This window comes from Canis aureus, chromosome 33, assembly GCF_053574225.1.
Source record: "Canis aureus isolate CA01 chromosome 33, VMU_Caureus_v.1.0, whole genome shotgun sequence".
NCBI lineage: Eukaryota > Metazoa > Chordata > Mammalia > Carnivora > Canidae > Canis > Canis aureus.
In genome coordinates this window covers 30397513-30413989 of record NC_135643.1, presented here as the reverse complement: position 1 = coordinate 30413989, position 16477 = coordinate 30397513, and the positions used below count along the sequence as shown (strand labels likewise).

General features: G+C 37.0%; 1 pseudogene; it reads right to left on the bottom strand.

The window, feature by feature from the left end:
• Positions 1–7617: 7617 nt before the first annotated feature.
• On the bottom strand, positions 7618–7724 carry LOC144304397 (U2 spliceosomal RNA; annotated as a pseudogene).
• Positions 7725–16477: the final 8753 nt, after the last annotated feature.

Genomic DNA, 16477 nt, shown 5'->3' with positions numbered 1-16477 from the left:
TAGCACTTAACATCCACCTGCAGAAACAACATACAAACTATTTCACAGGCTGCTTCTAACAATGACTATCAGGTGTATCAGGGTAGTTCCTATAAACTTGAAAACATTTTCTTGCTTTTCAAAGAGAAACTTGTTAACGTGTATGGTATTCTTGTGATTCGTATGTGACAGAAATTGAAATGGCTTTAAAGGAAAGAAATTGGGAGGGATATAGACGTCGGAGTTAGCTACACAAGAGAAATTATAATTTATCAGGATATGAATAACAGATGTAAAAGTTTTCTTGAAAAAGAAAGGCAGTTGTGCTCCTTAGTATTTACCCAATGAGCTGAAAACTTAGGACCACAAAGAAAACCTACACACAAATATTTATAGGGGCTTTATTCATAATTGCCTAAGATTGGAAGCGACCAAGATGTCCTTCACGAGAAGAATGGATACATAAACTGTGGTATATCCATACAGTAGAATATCATTCATGAATAAAGTGACCCATCAAGCCATTAAAGGCATGAAGGAATCCCAAATGCATACTGCTAAGTGAAAGAAGCCAATTTGAAAAGCTACATACTGTCCGAATTCAATTTTATAACATCCTGGAAAAGGCAAAATATGGAGAGAGTAAAAAGATCAGTAGTGGTCAGGACTTGCGGAGGGAAGAGATCAATAAGGGGATCACAAAAGATTTTTAGGGCATGAAAACTATTCTGTGTGATACAATAATGGTGGATATATGCCATTTACATTTATATATTTATCAAAACCCTTACAATGTACAACAACAAGAGTGAACTCTAAACTATGGACTTTAGTTAATAACAATATGCATCAATATTGGCTCATCAATTGTAACAAATGTAGAATACCAATGCAAGGTATTAATAATAGGGGGAAGCGAGGGAGGAGAAGGGATATGGGAATTCTCTGTACTTTCTGCATAGTTTTTCTGTAAGCCTAAAACTGCTTTTATAAAAATAGTGACTTTTTTTTTTTTTTTAAGGACAGGAGGGGCGTCACTATCCACTATCCAGTTTAGCAATGTTCTGCTTAATGCACAGATTAAGTAATGCCATGCTTCTATCAAATGAAATCAGATTTTAAAAAGCACTTGACAGGGGCACCTGGGTGGTTCAGTGGTTGAGCGTCTGCCTTCAGCTCAGGTCATGACCCCGGGGGATTGAGTCCCGCATCAAGCTTCCCCCAGGGAGACTGCTTCTCCCTCTGCCTGTATCTCTGCCTCTCTCTCTCTGTGTCTTTCATGAATAAATAAACAAAATCTTTAAAAAATAAAAGTAAATAAATAAAAAGCACTCAATAAACAAGAGTGAAAGAGAAATCCTGACCATGTTCCATTTTTCAGCAAAGTCCACCCTAGTCACCTAGAAAGGTTCCTCTGACCAAGAGGAAGAAACAAGACTCCAGAAACTGGACAAATAAAAAAAAAGCATAACAATCTATAATATATAATTTATAATTCTATGAAGCAGCAGCAAAATTTAAAATTAAAAGAAAAGCTCATTTTAGACTGCATAGCATTTATTTACATAATCTCAGCCTGCTTGTTGGTTTTCGACCTGAGGAGTTTCTTGGGTGAAATTTGAAACTGACCCTGTACCAGATGGGCAAGGAGAGACTGAAGAATGGGACAGGCCCCTCCAGACTGGGAGGGGTCAGTTTTTTGTTTTATTCCTGAAATACAGAATTTTACTTAGAAACTGTTTAAAACAGGGGAAAAAAAAAAAAACTTGTCAAGAAAGATCAGGTGGAGGGGCACCCGGGTGGCTCAGTCGGTTAAGCATCAGACTCGATTTCAGTTCAGGTTATGATCTCAGAGTTGTAGGATCGAACCTTGGGGTAGGTTCCGTGCTGGGTGTGGAGCCTGCTTAAGATTCTATCTCACTAAAAAGAAAAAAGGAAAGAAAAGAAAAGAGAAAACAAGACAAGACTGACCAGGTGGAAAATGGGTTTCTAATAAAATGGAATTTGGGGGCAACAAAAGTATAAAAAGCCACGACAGAGAAACGGCAGCACTGCTTTACTTGAACGATGGCTAATTACTTGCATTTTTTGGCATTGCTAATCACTGAATCTGGGTTTTCCTCTGCATTCCTCACAGAGCATGCACTACACAATTTTATCATAAAATACCTGCTTTTTAACACACGTTTTAGGATAAGCTAGGGAAGTGGCAGTTTTAATAAGCAAAGGAACTTATTAGAAGTTTTATCACAAGAGGTTGCAAGACAACTGGATCTCTGCACTCAATCACCAGAATCTTAAACACTTATCTAGAAGCCTTAACAGAATTCAATCACATATATATCATAAATATCCTACAAATAGTCTCAGCAACACATTACTCTCTCAAGGTTGCATCCTTGAAATGGCTCTGGCTATAGAAAAGTGAGCAGAATGGACCTTTCAAGGCCAGGAGAGGAGGTGAGGAGCCTCCCACTGCCTGGTCCATCTGGCAGATCAACCAGCATCACATTTTCTCAATGACCTCCTCCAATAAAGCCTCCTTCAGCGTTCTCTCAGGTATCCTTAACTTCTAAAAACTTTAAAGTTTAGAGAGAGAACTCTGGCTTTTTAAAAATCATCCATAATACACTTTTTCCCCTGACCTTCAGTTCCATTGAAATAGGAAGCACGGTTCCATTAAGTACAGACCGTTTGGAGACACCTGGGTGGTTGGTCAGTTAAGCACCTGCCTTTGGCTCAGGTCATGATCCTGGGGTCCTGGGATCGAGTCCTGCATTGGGCTCCTTGCTCCTGGGGAGTCTGCTTCTCCCTCTCCCTCTGCCTCTCCCCATACTTATGCTCTCTCCCTCCTCTCTCTCAAACAAATCTTTAAAAAGATTTTTTTTTAAAAAGTATAGACTTTTTGAAGGCTGACAGGAGTACTAGAGAACTAGAGATGCTATAAACTTCATGTAATTAGAACTACTCGCTTGGGACGCCTGGGTGGCTCAGTCAGTTAACCCCCTCACTCTTGGTTTCAGCTGGGGTCATGATCTCAGAGTTGTGGGACTGAGCCCTGTGTCGGGCTCTGCACAGTCTCCTTGAGGTTCTCTCTCTCCCTCTCTTCCCCTCCCCCAACCACTCGTGCTCTCTCTCCCTCTCTCTAAAATAAATAAATGGAATCTTTAAAAAAAAAAAAAAAAACTTCTTGTAAACTAATGAAAGCCATAGTTTGCAGTTCTTTCTTTGTTCTTTTTTTAAGATTTTATTTATTTATTCATGTGTGAGAGAGAGAGAGGCAGAGACATGAGCAGACAGAGAAGCAGGGTCCATGCGGGGAGCCCGATGTAAGACTCGATCCTAGGGCTCCAGGATCATGCCCTGGCCGGAAAGCAGACACTCTACCGCTGAGCCACCCAGGCGTTCCCCTTTCTTTGTTCTTATAATATTTATAAAACTGTGAAATAGTTCTTTCCTTTCTTCTACCTCCAAGGATAGAAATTATTGGGGGAGGGGAATTATCATAGTTTACCACTTAAAATTGGAAGGATGTACAAAATAGATGGTGTAAAATATTTGAGTAAATGATATTTTTTTAAAGTTTCAAATACCAGAGAAACAAAATAAATTAACTTGCTTTCATTTGGTTTTCCTAGCCTGACTTCCAACTGAGATGCATTCATTTTTCATTTTTATTAAAATAAAATTTATGGAAAGAGAACAGATCTTATGTATAAAATCTAATGAGTCGGGATCCCTGGGTGGCGCAGCGGTTTGGCGCCTGCCTTTGGCCCAGGGCCTGATCCTGGAGACCCGGGATCGAATCCCACGTCGGGCTCCCGGTGCATGGAGCCTGCTTCTCCCTCTGCCTGTGGCTCTGCCTCTCTCTCTCTCTCTCTCTCTCTCTCTCCCTCTCTGTGTGACTATCATAAATAAATAAAAATTAAAAAAAAAATCTAATGAGTCTCGGTAAATGTATATATACATTAAACCAACATAATGACCAAGATGAAAAATGCTTCTGGCACCACCAAAATGTCCCTTGTGCTCCCTCCAGTCAATCTCACCCACATCCACAGGCACTCATTGTTCTGATGTCTATCATAGGTTTTGTCTGTTCTTGAACTTGAAATGAAAGAAATCATACAATATGTTCACTTTTGTATCTGATCTCTTTTTTTTTAAGATTTTATTTATTTATTAATGAGAGACAGAGAGAGAGAAGCAGAGACACAGGCAGAGGGAGAAGCAGGCTCCTTGTAGGGAGCCTGATGGGGGACTAGATCCCGGGACTCCAGGACCACGCGCTGAGCCGAAGACTGGGGCTAAACCACTGAGCCACCCAGGGATCCCTGATTTCTTTTGTTCAGTGTGGTTTTGGCATTCATCCATGTTGCGTGTATTAGTACTCCTTTCTTTTTTTATTGCAAGAAGTATTCTTTAGTGTGAATATATCATAATTTGTTTATCCATTCTCCTGTTGATGGATGTTTGGATTGTTTTTAGGTTTGGCTCAATGAATGTTTTTATTTCTGTCCAGTTAATAACTAATTGCTGGTTCATAGGTTAAGTATATGTTTAACTTCATAAGAAGCTGCCAAACATTTTTCCAAAGAGGCTGCTCCATTTTATACTCTCACCAGAAATTCATGAGAGTCCTTGTTGTCCCACATTCTTATCCACATCTGGTATTGTCCATCTTTTAAATTTTAAATATTTTAACAAGTGTGACTTAATATTACATTACAATTTTAAAATGCCTTTCCCTGATGAATAATGGTGGTGACCATGTTTTCATGTTAATTGATCATGCATCTTTTGTGAGATGTGTATTCATATCTTTTGCCCATTTCTTTATTGGGTTTTTTCAGGGTTTTTTTGTTTTATTGGTTTATGGTTCTTTGTATATATTCTAGATATAAATTCTTATCTATGCATTACATATATAATATGTATGTCAGATCTATGTCTTACAAATATTTTCTCCCAGTTCGTGGCTTGCCCATTCATTTTCTTAATAGTTTCACTCATGAGCAAAAGAGTTTAATTCTGATGAAGTCCAAGTTATTAATTTTTTTCTTTATGGTTGAATTTTTTGTATGTATTCAATATACTCTGTTTTTTTCTAGGCACTCTTAGAGTTTTAGCATTTATGTTGTGGTTTGTGATTCATCCTCAATAATTTTTGTATATTTTGTGAGGCTGGAGTAGTTTATTTTTCTCTCTCTATATATATATATATATTCACTGAATATATAGTTCAATTTGGGAAGAACTGACATCTTAACAATACTACCTCATCCAATCTATGAACATTATATATTTCTCCATTTATTTTAAGTCTTCTTTAATTTCTCTCATTAATGTTTTTCACTTTTCAGTGTAGAGATTTACATACCTTTCATTAAATTTGTTTGTATTTTATGTTTTTGAATGCTCTTGTAAATGAATAGTTTTCAATTTCATTTTCTACTTGTTTGTTGCTCTTTTATAGAAATAAAATTGAGTTCTGTATACAGACCTTGTATCCTGCAACCGTGCTAAATATTTCATTATATAAGGAATTTTTTTTCAGAGAGTCCAAAGCCGAATGTTTCACCCACAAAAGCAGAAATAAAATTAAAAATAGGATACAAAGTCATGTTTTTTTCTTAAATATCATCTACCTTTGCTCGCCATCAGTCAGGAGCCACCATCAGCAAAAAGAATGAAAAGAAAACCTCTTCCTGGCCCTATGAAAAGTAGATATTAATTCCATTTTTATGGAAGGTAAATGTGAGCTTAGAGAAGTTCAAGATCTTGCCCAAAGTCTCAGAGCTATAGAGTAATGGAGATGCTATCAAGTGATTGAGAGACATACTCCTCAAGTCTGTCTGACTCTAGAACTTGTGCCTAAACCTCTAGTCTCTAGGGCTTCTTTCATTTTGCTAATAGTAAGATGGGCTCCCCTCCCCCACACCAGCTCCTGAGACCAGGGCACCAACAGGAAGATATGGGTTACGGTACCCATTCTTCTGTTGGCTTTTGCCAACTTCTTGGTGTCTACACTGCTTTGAGAATTCCATCTGATAAGGTCCCTCTGGCTTCTGGTTGTGTTATTTGAGAAATAAAGTAGTCTTTTCCAGTGATCCATAAAGATGTGCCTGGAGACTATAAGAAAAAGAGGCAGCCGTTACAGTAAATAAACAGATGTCCTGATTATCAAGGAAGTTTAATTCAGTGCTCAAGACAGGGAAGTCAAATCTGTATGTAAGAAAACAACCCAAAGAATGCATGTGAGTGTTTGTGGAATAACAAATAAATGATGTTATTCCAAACTTTACACAAAGACTTTACGTATTTTGGAGAAAGAAGAGAGGAAGGGATTTGGCCACTTTTGCTGAGGACCAAGACATCCTGGGGGCAGTTGTTAAAACACTGAATCTCAGATCCTGTGATCATTCACCTGAATTAAATCCATGCCATGGAAAGGATTCTTCTCTTGTAGGTCACCTGTGATTCCAGTTTCCCTGGGTGCACTCATGTATTCCTTTTAGCCCTTTCATTAAATGTATCTGCTAAACCAAGAATAACAAAATCATACAACTGTGGCATTGTACAGATAGAACTTCTTGTGCCTGGTATTTTTAAACTATGCAACAGAATCTGACTACCTTATTTCTTAAAAGGAAAATTACCTTGTTTCCAGGGAGTTTGGGAGCTAGCTGTAATCTTCATTTGTTATCCTCTCAAATGAAGGAATTACAAAATAAAATTGAGCTCCCTATGCATGTATACAAATAAAACTATGGCCTCAGTCCTCCTACCTATGCTGAGGCAAAAAAAAAAAAAAAAAAAAAAAAAAGCATTGAGATAACTTCTCTCGGCATCAGGCTACAACTTGCCCAAAATGTAACTTCCAGAAGGGATCCACTTTAGAATTATGACCAAAACGAACAGAATTGAGGTTTGTGAATGCCTGGCCCATTCACAATATGGCAGACTTTGGCATGATTCCTGGATTATATTCTTAGTCTATGTATTAGGAAATGATATGTTTTGTTTCTCACCAGTTGAGAAATGGTTAGTTTAATATAACACATATGTTATTCCTGTATCAAAATAAGCCTGACCTTTAAAAGCCAACTTGCATTTGGTACAACCCTTTTAGCAAGCAATTTGGCAACACATTTCAGAGCAGTAAAAATATTCGTAGGCGTTGACCATATAATCTCACTCTTGGCAATTTCTCCCTAAAGGAATAATCTCTCTACTAAAAAAAGAAGCTATAATCATACAAAAAGGTATTGTAATGTTATTCATGGTAGAAAAAATTAGAAAGAGTTTTCATTTACAGTAACAGAAGTAGTTAAGAAATTATTATGAGATCATGACATACTCATTAAAAGGGACATGTTTGCCACAATATTAATAGAAAAATATATAAACTCTTATCTGTAATTATAGTATTATAGTATTTATTATAGTATTTATTATTTATGTAAAACAGATAACAGACACAGAAAAACTGACAATAATTTATTTGAACAGGCAGTAAATTTATGCAATTTCCCTCATTTTTAAGCTACAATTTGGTTTCTAAATTGTAATTTACTATCTTTATTTATTGCCCATAATCAAAACTTTATTGAAAATCTGACTCCAAAATAGGAGATCAGTGTGTATACCTTACAAAATTAAGCATAATTACCTTATCTTGGTAGAGTAATTGAATTACTGAACTGATACTACACTTGATCTTAGCCAAAAGGCCAAGAAGCGATGAATTACTGAACTGATAGGGCGTTCTGTGATATTACACAAGTTCAAGAGGTCATGTGGATAATCTAGTGATCTTTCTTCTAGGTGAACACCCTTCTGTGAGTCTGGCCTCTTCTGTTGGCTGACACAACAATGTTGAAGCACCATCTGAGCATGGCTGAAAACTGTGGTAATCTTGTAGCAACCTGGACATCTTACATCCATATAATAGGAATTTGGGCTTTGAACTAGCCATTTCTTTTTACCTTTTTTTTTCTTCTTCTTCTAAGGATGATGTAGTGAATCTGTAGCCAAAAGTATGTTGATCCTTCTGCAATCCCAGCTAGTCCCAATCTCTAAGGACTAAAATTGTAATTTCAAAAGAGACTTAGTAAGATTTCCACTGACCTTTAGATGAAGAGCATTACATTCAGTTTTCTTATAACCTAAAACCCCTGCCATCAGGTATGCTGCCTCTGGTAGGCTCTCCTTCAGACTGCCTTGTTTATTAAAAGGAAAATTAGCTTTAGAATGTTATTCCCTTAGAATGTTTCCTTTCCTCCAACAGAGCCACACTTAAACTACTCAGAATTCCGTCTGGAATTCAGCACCTCACAGGTAAGGATTCTATATCAGCCTCAGCAGTTCATGTCAAGAACATTCAAGAGTCCAAAGCATACGTTCTGTTTAAAAACTGGAAATAAGATAAAATGATTCTCCAAAGGATGCTTAGTTTAACATTTCAAGTCCCTATCTTGCCCATTGTTAGCAAATTAATTTTTATCCAACATACTACATATTTCCAACACAGGAAGAGAAACATAAGAAGCCTTGACAGGACAGTTTTTCCCTGACAATTACTAAGTAGATGTTTATTTGACATAATTATTGAATTTAGGCATGCGTGGGTAGAAATGTGCACTTAGTACTGTCTTAAATGATAATTTCATAGTTCTACCTTCCCTAACTAGTTTCTTTTCAGCCCATTTTTTAATGTATACATACAGATTTACTAAGGCTTTTCCTTTAAAATTCCTCTTGAGAATATTTGGAGTTGGCCCACCACTGTGTCTCTTCAAGATGAGACTTTCCATCACTTCCCATCAAGCTTGTCTTTTTAATAATGTTAAACATTTCTCTTTACTCAAATATGTGTTAAACTAGTAATGTAGTACAATTATGGGGCTTTAGGACAAACTTCCATGTGGAATGTTTCATGTGTCGCATATATTAGATACATAATAATCTTTGTCCACATCTGAGTCTTCATCCAGAACAACTGGTCTCATGATTCACCATTTAAGAAAAAATAAGTGCCTAGAGTAGAAAATATAGCCCCCGGGAGAGTAGTCAAATCTGAATTATATTGGCCTAGGGATTAAAAGACAAGGCAGAAATTACAGCTATAAATTGAAGATTTTTAAATTTATGGAGAGAACCATAATTTTTTATCTCCCCACTTACAGAGAGGTATACCAAAAGCATAGAATCAAATTAAAAGTTAGAAATCATTTTTAAATGTATCAATGATAATTCATGTATGAAATTATAAGGTCTTCCGGATTTGAAAAAAATATTTATAATAGACTCAGCATTTATCTGAAAGGATTGGTATGGTTTGAATCATTCTTGCACCACAGGAATCATGTTCTATTTCCAAAACCAAAACACCCCTTCACTCTGAGGAAAAGATCAACTACATTAATTAACTCGTGATCAAACAACTAAGAAAACTGATGCTGGGAATAGTACTTGGATATTATAAATTTCCCATTTCCCTTATGTCTTTCTAAAACTATTATTTCTTGGTGACTGGCTTATATATTTAAGTTTTTAATTCCAGTTAGTTAACACAGTGTAATACTAGTTTCAGATGTACGATTTAGTGATTCAACACTTACATACAACACCTGGTGCTTATCATAAGTGCCCTCCTTAATTCCCATCACCTATTTAACCCATCCCCCACCCACCTCCCCTCTGGTAACCATCAGTTTGTTCTCTGTAGTTAAGGGTCTGTTTCTTGGTTTGCATCCCTCTTTTTCCCTATGCTCATTTGTTTAGTTTCTTAAATTCCACATGAATAAGGGGCATCTGCATGGCTCAGTCAGTTAAGTGTCCAACTCTTGGTTTTGACTCAGGTCATGATCTCAGGGTCCTTTGGGCTCTATTCTCAGTGTGGAGTCTGCTTGGTAACTCTCCCTCTCCCTCCGCCCCTCCCCCTGACCCCCTGCTCACTCTCACTCTCTCAAAATAAATAACATCTAAAAAATAAATTCCATATGAGTGAAATTTGTCTTTGTCTTTCTCTGACTTATTGCACTTAGCATTATACTTTCTAGCTCCATCCACATGGCAAGATTTCATTTTTTTATGGCTAAGTAATCATGTATATATATCACTTCTTCTTTATCCATTGATCAGTTGTTGGACAATTTGGCTATTGCAGATAATGCTGCTATAAACACTGGAGTGCATGTATCTCTTTGAATTAATATTTTTGTAGTCTTCAGGTAAATACCTAGTAGTGCAATTGCTGGATCATATAGTAGTTCTATCTTTAACTTTCTGAAGAACCTGTACACTATTTTCAAGAATGACTGTACCAGTTTGCATTCCCACCAACAGTGCACAAGGATTCCTTTTTCTCCACATCCTCACCAACACCTGTCATTTCTTGTGTTGTTGATTTTAGCCTTTCTAACAGGTTTCAGATGCTATCTCATTGTAGTTTTGATTTGTACTTCTCTGACAGTGAGTGATATTAAGAATCTTTTCATATGATTGACTGCCTTATTTTTATTTAAAGTTAATTATCTCAGAGGAACTACTCCAAAGTACTCCTACCAGATTGCTAAGTCACATGACCAAACATACATCTTGTCAATAAAGAGATAATGCCTGGCACAGGGCAGGCACTCAGTGTAACTTTGTCAAGTAAGAAATGAATGACTACATGTGAAAAGTAAAAAGAAGCAGAGGAAAACACACACAGTGTGTGTGCACTCATTTGTGCATGTATGAATACACAAAAATCTCCCCACAGGCAAGTAAGTTTCCTAAAACCCAATAACAGAAAAATCTTCTGTGAAGGTGATGGTTATGTTAAGTGCCTTTCCCCATAGAAGCCATCCTCCAAATACAGCATCAACCCTAGGTAAAACCCCTCCTCATCATTTAGAAAATTCTGAGGAATCCTAAAAGGGAATGGAGATACATCACTTCTACCGTAGGAGGAAATGAGGCCACTGGGAAGGTGAAGCTGAGCACCCATGTGAGAAGCACTGTGACCCCACACAACCTCCCAGCTGCCTAGGGAATAAAGCCAATATGTGGATCTCAACCTCAAATGCCATGATGAGAGAGAATCTAGCATGTGGCATTTGAGCCCCATAGCCAGAGACACACCCTGTTTTCTATCACAGCTGTCCATGCTGTTCTTGGATGGGGACAAGGAGGAGGCCAACTGAGAGCAAAGTCAGAGGGCACATGAGTGAATTTGTGCTTGGACTCACTTAATATTTAAACAAATTGATCTTTGCTAGAATTAATCCATTTAAACCAGAACTTAATTTGCTGGCTCTCTTCCTTTATTTTTTCCAGCATGACACACTGCTTAGAGCAATTCACACTTATTGACTTTGTACTTAAATTCATCTGAAAGTTACTGATAAAATCAAGAGAGAACACCAAGCTCACCAAAACCCAACAGTATACCTTTTACTTAATCTGCTGTAAACATGCTATTTGTTCTAAAGTGAATAGAGGAAATTTTTCAGTATCTTAACAGTCTATTTCACATGCTTTTTTTTAATGTTTCTAAACATCCAGTTAATCACATTCCTAAGAAGGGTGACATTTCTAGGGCACAGAAAGAATGGTATTCACAGATATTTCCCCAATCACATTTACTACCTGCTGCCAAGAATGTCCAGTTGATTGCTCAAGGGAATGTATCTCACCTGAAATCCCTTGAATTGCATTATTTGTTTTATGCTCATTGTGTTGAGTCAAATTCTTATTGGGTATTCAGTCCAGCACTTTTTTTAAAGATGTATTTATTTATTTTAGAGACAGTGGGAAAGCACACAGTGGAGAGGGGCAGAGAGAGTCTCAACAAACACTGTGCCAAGTGTGGAGCGCAATGCAGGGCTCCATCTCAGGACACTGAGGTCACAACCTGAGCTGAAACCAAGAGTTGGATGCTCAACCAACTGCCCCACCCAGGTGCCCACTAGTCTAGCAACTCTTAACAGAATTCTGTTCTCCTAGTCTACAAGAGCTGCACCAACATGAGGAAACCTGAGGACCAAGGATGGCTCTGACCTTGGATAAAATTCCCATCCTTCTGGGTGCTGGTTTCCTTTGTGTACCAGACAACTTCTAAGGTGTCTTTTGACTCAAAGATAGTGTGTGCTGTGATTGGTGGTGAATTGCTAATTACAATTAGTTGTTCATCTCCTGAAAGGAATAAATCACAGCATTTTACAGAGAATCATGGAAAGCTAACTCAATATCCTTTGTCACCAAAATAGGAAAAATGAGGCCCATAGACAAAAGGTATCCCAGTTAGTTGCAGAACAGACTGAGACAAAAATCTTTTGATGTGTTAGCAGGTACGTCTACAACAGGCTGTCAAGCACACTTGTCAAATCTACTAAAAATGGAAGTCTGGTATAAACTAAGAAGTGGAGGAGTCAAATGTCCCCTTCTCTCTCTTCTCATTGCTCTTTGCTAATATTTCTCCTACCACTTACAACATTGGATTGTAATTAGTTGAGTGCAGGTTTGAACATATACATAGAGACAAGCATGCTCATCCCCACAGGCATTTATGCACACTTAGATTGTGAACTCTTTGAGGACTTTGTCCACTCCAAAGTGTTTTACATATGGTAGACTCCCCCATAAATATTTGCTGGATGTCACCCATGAGTTGCTTCTAGGAGAAGGTATGAGAAATAGGGGTACCAACAATTTACTCTTCCTCTATTCTGGTTCTACTCCCCTTCTAGATTTTGCTCCAGTAACCCATTAACACAAACCATCGCTACATACATGGAGATAACAGAGACAGCCCTATTACTAGAGCCACAGTAAATCTCAACCTACAGGACACCTTGGTCAGGATGGACTAGCAAATATGGTTTGGACATAGACCCAAATGAGGCTTCATGCTTCCTCCCTTCTTCCTCAGAATGGATGAAATGATAAATGGACAAAGAGACTAAGAGAATGGAGGACCACAAGCTACCTTGACAGCCACCCCAGTGAGCACAGAGCATACAAGTGGACTTGTCTCCTCCCTAGGCTGAGAGTGCACATCACAAAACAACACTCCGGATGCCTGGGTGGCTCAGCGGTTGAGCGCCTGCCTTCAGCTCAGGGAGTGATCCCGGGGTCCTGGGATCCAGTGCCGCATGGGGCTCCCTGTGGGGAGCCTGCTTCTTCCTCTACCTATGTTCTACCTCTCTCTCTGTGTATGTGTCTCTCATGAACAAAACAAATAAATCTTAAAAAAAAAAAAAAAAAAGACCAGACACCATGGAAAACATCTGGTCCTGACCACCTCATGAGGCAGGCAGTGCAGGAGGTGGGGGGCAGGCTCAGGTGTGTGAGGCTGTTGCCTACAGCTAGGACCCAGTTGATACCTGACTTCTGCAATAGCAGCCCCTCTTTGAAAAAGAGGCTTGAAGGAGAGGAGGGAAAAAAAAAAAAAAAAAAACCAGAAAGGAGAAAAAAAATACCAGAGGGCTCATGGTTATATCTCCTTACATAAAAATATCAAGATAAAAAAACAAAGTTTCATGGAACTTAGGTGGGTCAGTGGGTTAAGCTTTTGCCTTGGGCCTGGGTCATGATCTCAGGGTCCTGTGATCCAGATCCTCATGTCCGGCTCCCCCACCCCCCTGCTTCTCCCTCTCCCTCTACTCCCCTTTCCTCCTGCTTCTCCCTCTACTTCTGCCCCTCTCCACTGTTAGTGCTCTCTCAAATAAATAAATAAATAAAATAAGTAAGTAAGTAAATAAATAAATAAATAAAATCTTTTTAAAAAAGAAAGAAAAATTTCTTTCTGAAATGATTATTTAAATTGTGAAGAATTTAAATCAAATAAAAAATATAAAATAAAATCCTTTTTTAAAAACAGAATACTACTTAAATGCTTGAATTGGTTTTATAAAATAAAAGTTATTGAGAGTACTTGGGTGATTTATATGAGCCTACTATGAATTTTTAATTAGTTTAAGTGTGTATTTTTCCTTTATAGAAGTAATATAGGATTATGGCAGAAAACTTGGAAAATATAAAAACATAGCAAAAGGGAAAAAATTAATTGCTCATAGTCCCAACTGTCTGGAGGTAAAAACTAATAACAAATGCATTTCCTTCTGCATATTTTTTAAGAGTTGTAATCACATCATATAAATGTAAATTTTAAAAATTAACATGACTTTTGATGATAAAAGTAATATGCATTCATTGTAAAAAAAGCTCTTGACAAATACAGAAAATAAAAATCCCTCTAAAATTCACAATTTTAGGTTATGTGACTTTATATAAAAAAGAAAATGAAACCTGAACACATCTGTGCCAAAGTTTCACTTTTTAAAGCTCTTTATAGAAGTCTCTGATTTTGAATCTGCAAAGAAATCATAGTAGAAAGTTGTATTTCTAAAGTGTCTATAGTTATTATTTTAAGATAAATTCATATATTTCTAAGATAAATGCTAAGGTAAATTTGCTTTCTCATGAGAAATTAATTCTGAAAACTTTTTAGATACATCACTATTTCAAATCTCTTAAATCCATTGTCTACACAATGCACCCAGAAGAAAGTAAAGATTATATCCAAATTAGTGCCAAAGTCCTAGTGGTTTCTCTGGGCTATACTCAGTTAAGATTAGAGGCCAGAGATGGAAGGGTTTTAGAACTAAAATTTAGATACATAATTTTACTTGAATCACAGCTAAGCTTTAAGCAAATAGTATCAGTTAGACATCATTAAGAAGCTCTAATGCAGGAGTCTCAACCTCAGCTGTGCATTATATCACCTGGGAAGATTTTAAAATCCCACATAGGTAGGTCCAGGCCAATGAAATCAGAATCTCTGGGGACTGGCAACAGCATTTTAAAAAACAGGTGATTCTAATGTACATTCAAAGTTGAGAATTTTGAGTTAGGGAGAAAACATTGCACTTCTGCCCCCAGTAATGCTTAGAATGCATAGAATGTCTTTCAGGTAGATGGCCATGCATTTGTTCCACAAAGTAGGTAACTAATCAGACACCAGGTGTATTTTTTGTTTTCCAATTATATTATTTTTTAAGAATTTTCATTATAAATATATTTCAAACACAGTCTGATCCTTCCATTGTAAAATTACAAGACATATTTTTAAATTTACAAAACTAAGTTAATTTTAATTTGCCAAAAAATTAATTCACCAAAAATTTGGATTATATATGCTGTGTACTTAACATCATGCATAAGTTAAAATTGCATATAAATTAAAAACTTCACAGTAAAATACAGCTATAAAAAGTTCAGGAGGACATTTGGAGAATATATATGCAATTTGAGGACAGGGAGGACTTTTTAAGTACAGTAATAAGGCCAGAAATTTTAAGTGTGAATATGAACTGATTTAACTACACAGCAATGTAAAACTTCTCTATGAAAAACACTATAAATAAAGCTCAACAGTATATTAAAAGCAAGGGGAAAATATTGGCAATATGTATCACAGATTAATATCCTTAATATTTAAATATTCTTACAAATTAAAAAGGTAAAGATCAACCCAATAGAAAAATGTGAAAAGTCAAACAATAAGGTATTCACAAGTGAATAAACAACCAAAGTATACGAGCAGATAGGTGTTCAATCTCAGCAAGAAAAAATTCAAGTTGAAATAATAAATGTTTGGCCACTTATCAGACTATAAGGTGATCTTGATTCTCTTGGTGAGGAAATAATTCCAAAATATCCTTTATCCAGATTCACCAGTCGTTAACATTTTGCTACATTTGCATCATCAATCTCTTGTGCTCTTTACAAATACGTATTGAAGAATAGGTTGCATACATCATAATATTTCATTCCCCTCTACTCCTCAATTTTACATGTGCATCTCTAATCTATTATTATTCTTTGTTAGAATTTGTTTTCTGTCATCAAGTAAAAAGTTAATAATTTAGCTCATACTTGCTAAGTACAAGTGGATATCAGAGCCATAAAACTATCCAAAAGAATCCTTGGTCATCATGATAATACCTATTAAACAATCATGTGACACCTAACAAATTGACAGACATGGTCACTTCCTTCTGAGAGTTTGGCCTCTGAAACATGATTACAGTCAATAAATTTGTAGCCATACATCAAGAACTCTATTTGAATTCCAAGAGAGCACTAGAGGGCCAGTTTATCAAGGAGCAGACTGCCATGCATGCGCATAAGCACGGACACACTAGATGCACACGCATATTCAAAGAAGCCAAGAAGCCAGGACACACCCGTTGAGCTATGCTTTGAAAACTAAAACCCCAGGTGTCCAATTTTACAAATGTGCAAATTGCTAAAGTGAAATAAGATTCTGCTAAGAGTAAAAGGATATCAGGATTGGCAGGAGTGTGTGAGGAGGTGGGGCAAGGAGTCCTGAGGAAAGAGCATTCAATGAATGTTGAGTTTGTAAGTATTTTCATGGGCTAAGGAAACTACTCCATCTGTCCAGAAGAACGGGAATCAGCTGCTGTGTTTGGGCATTGGCTATACA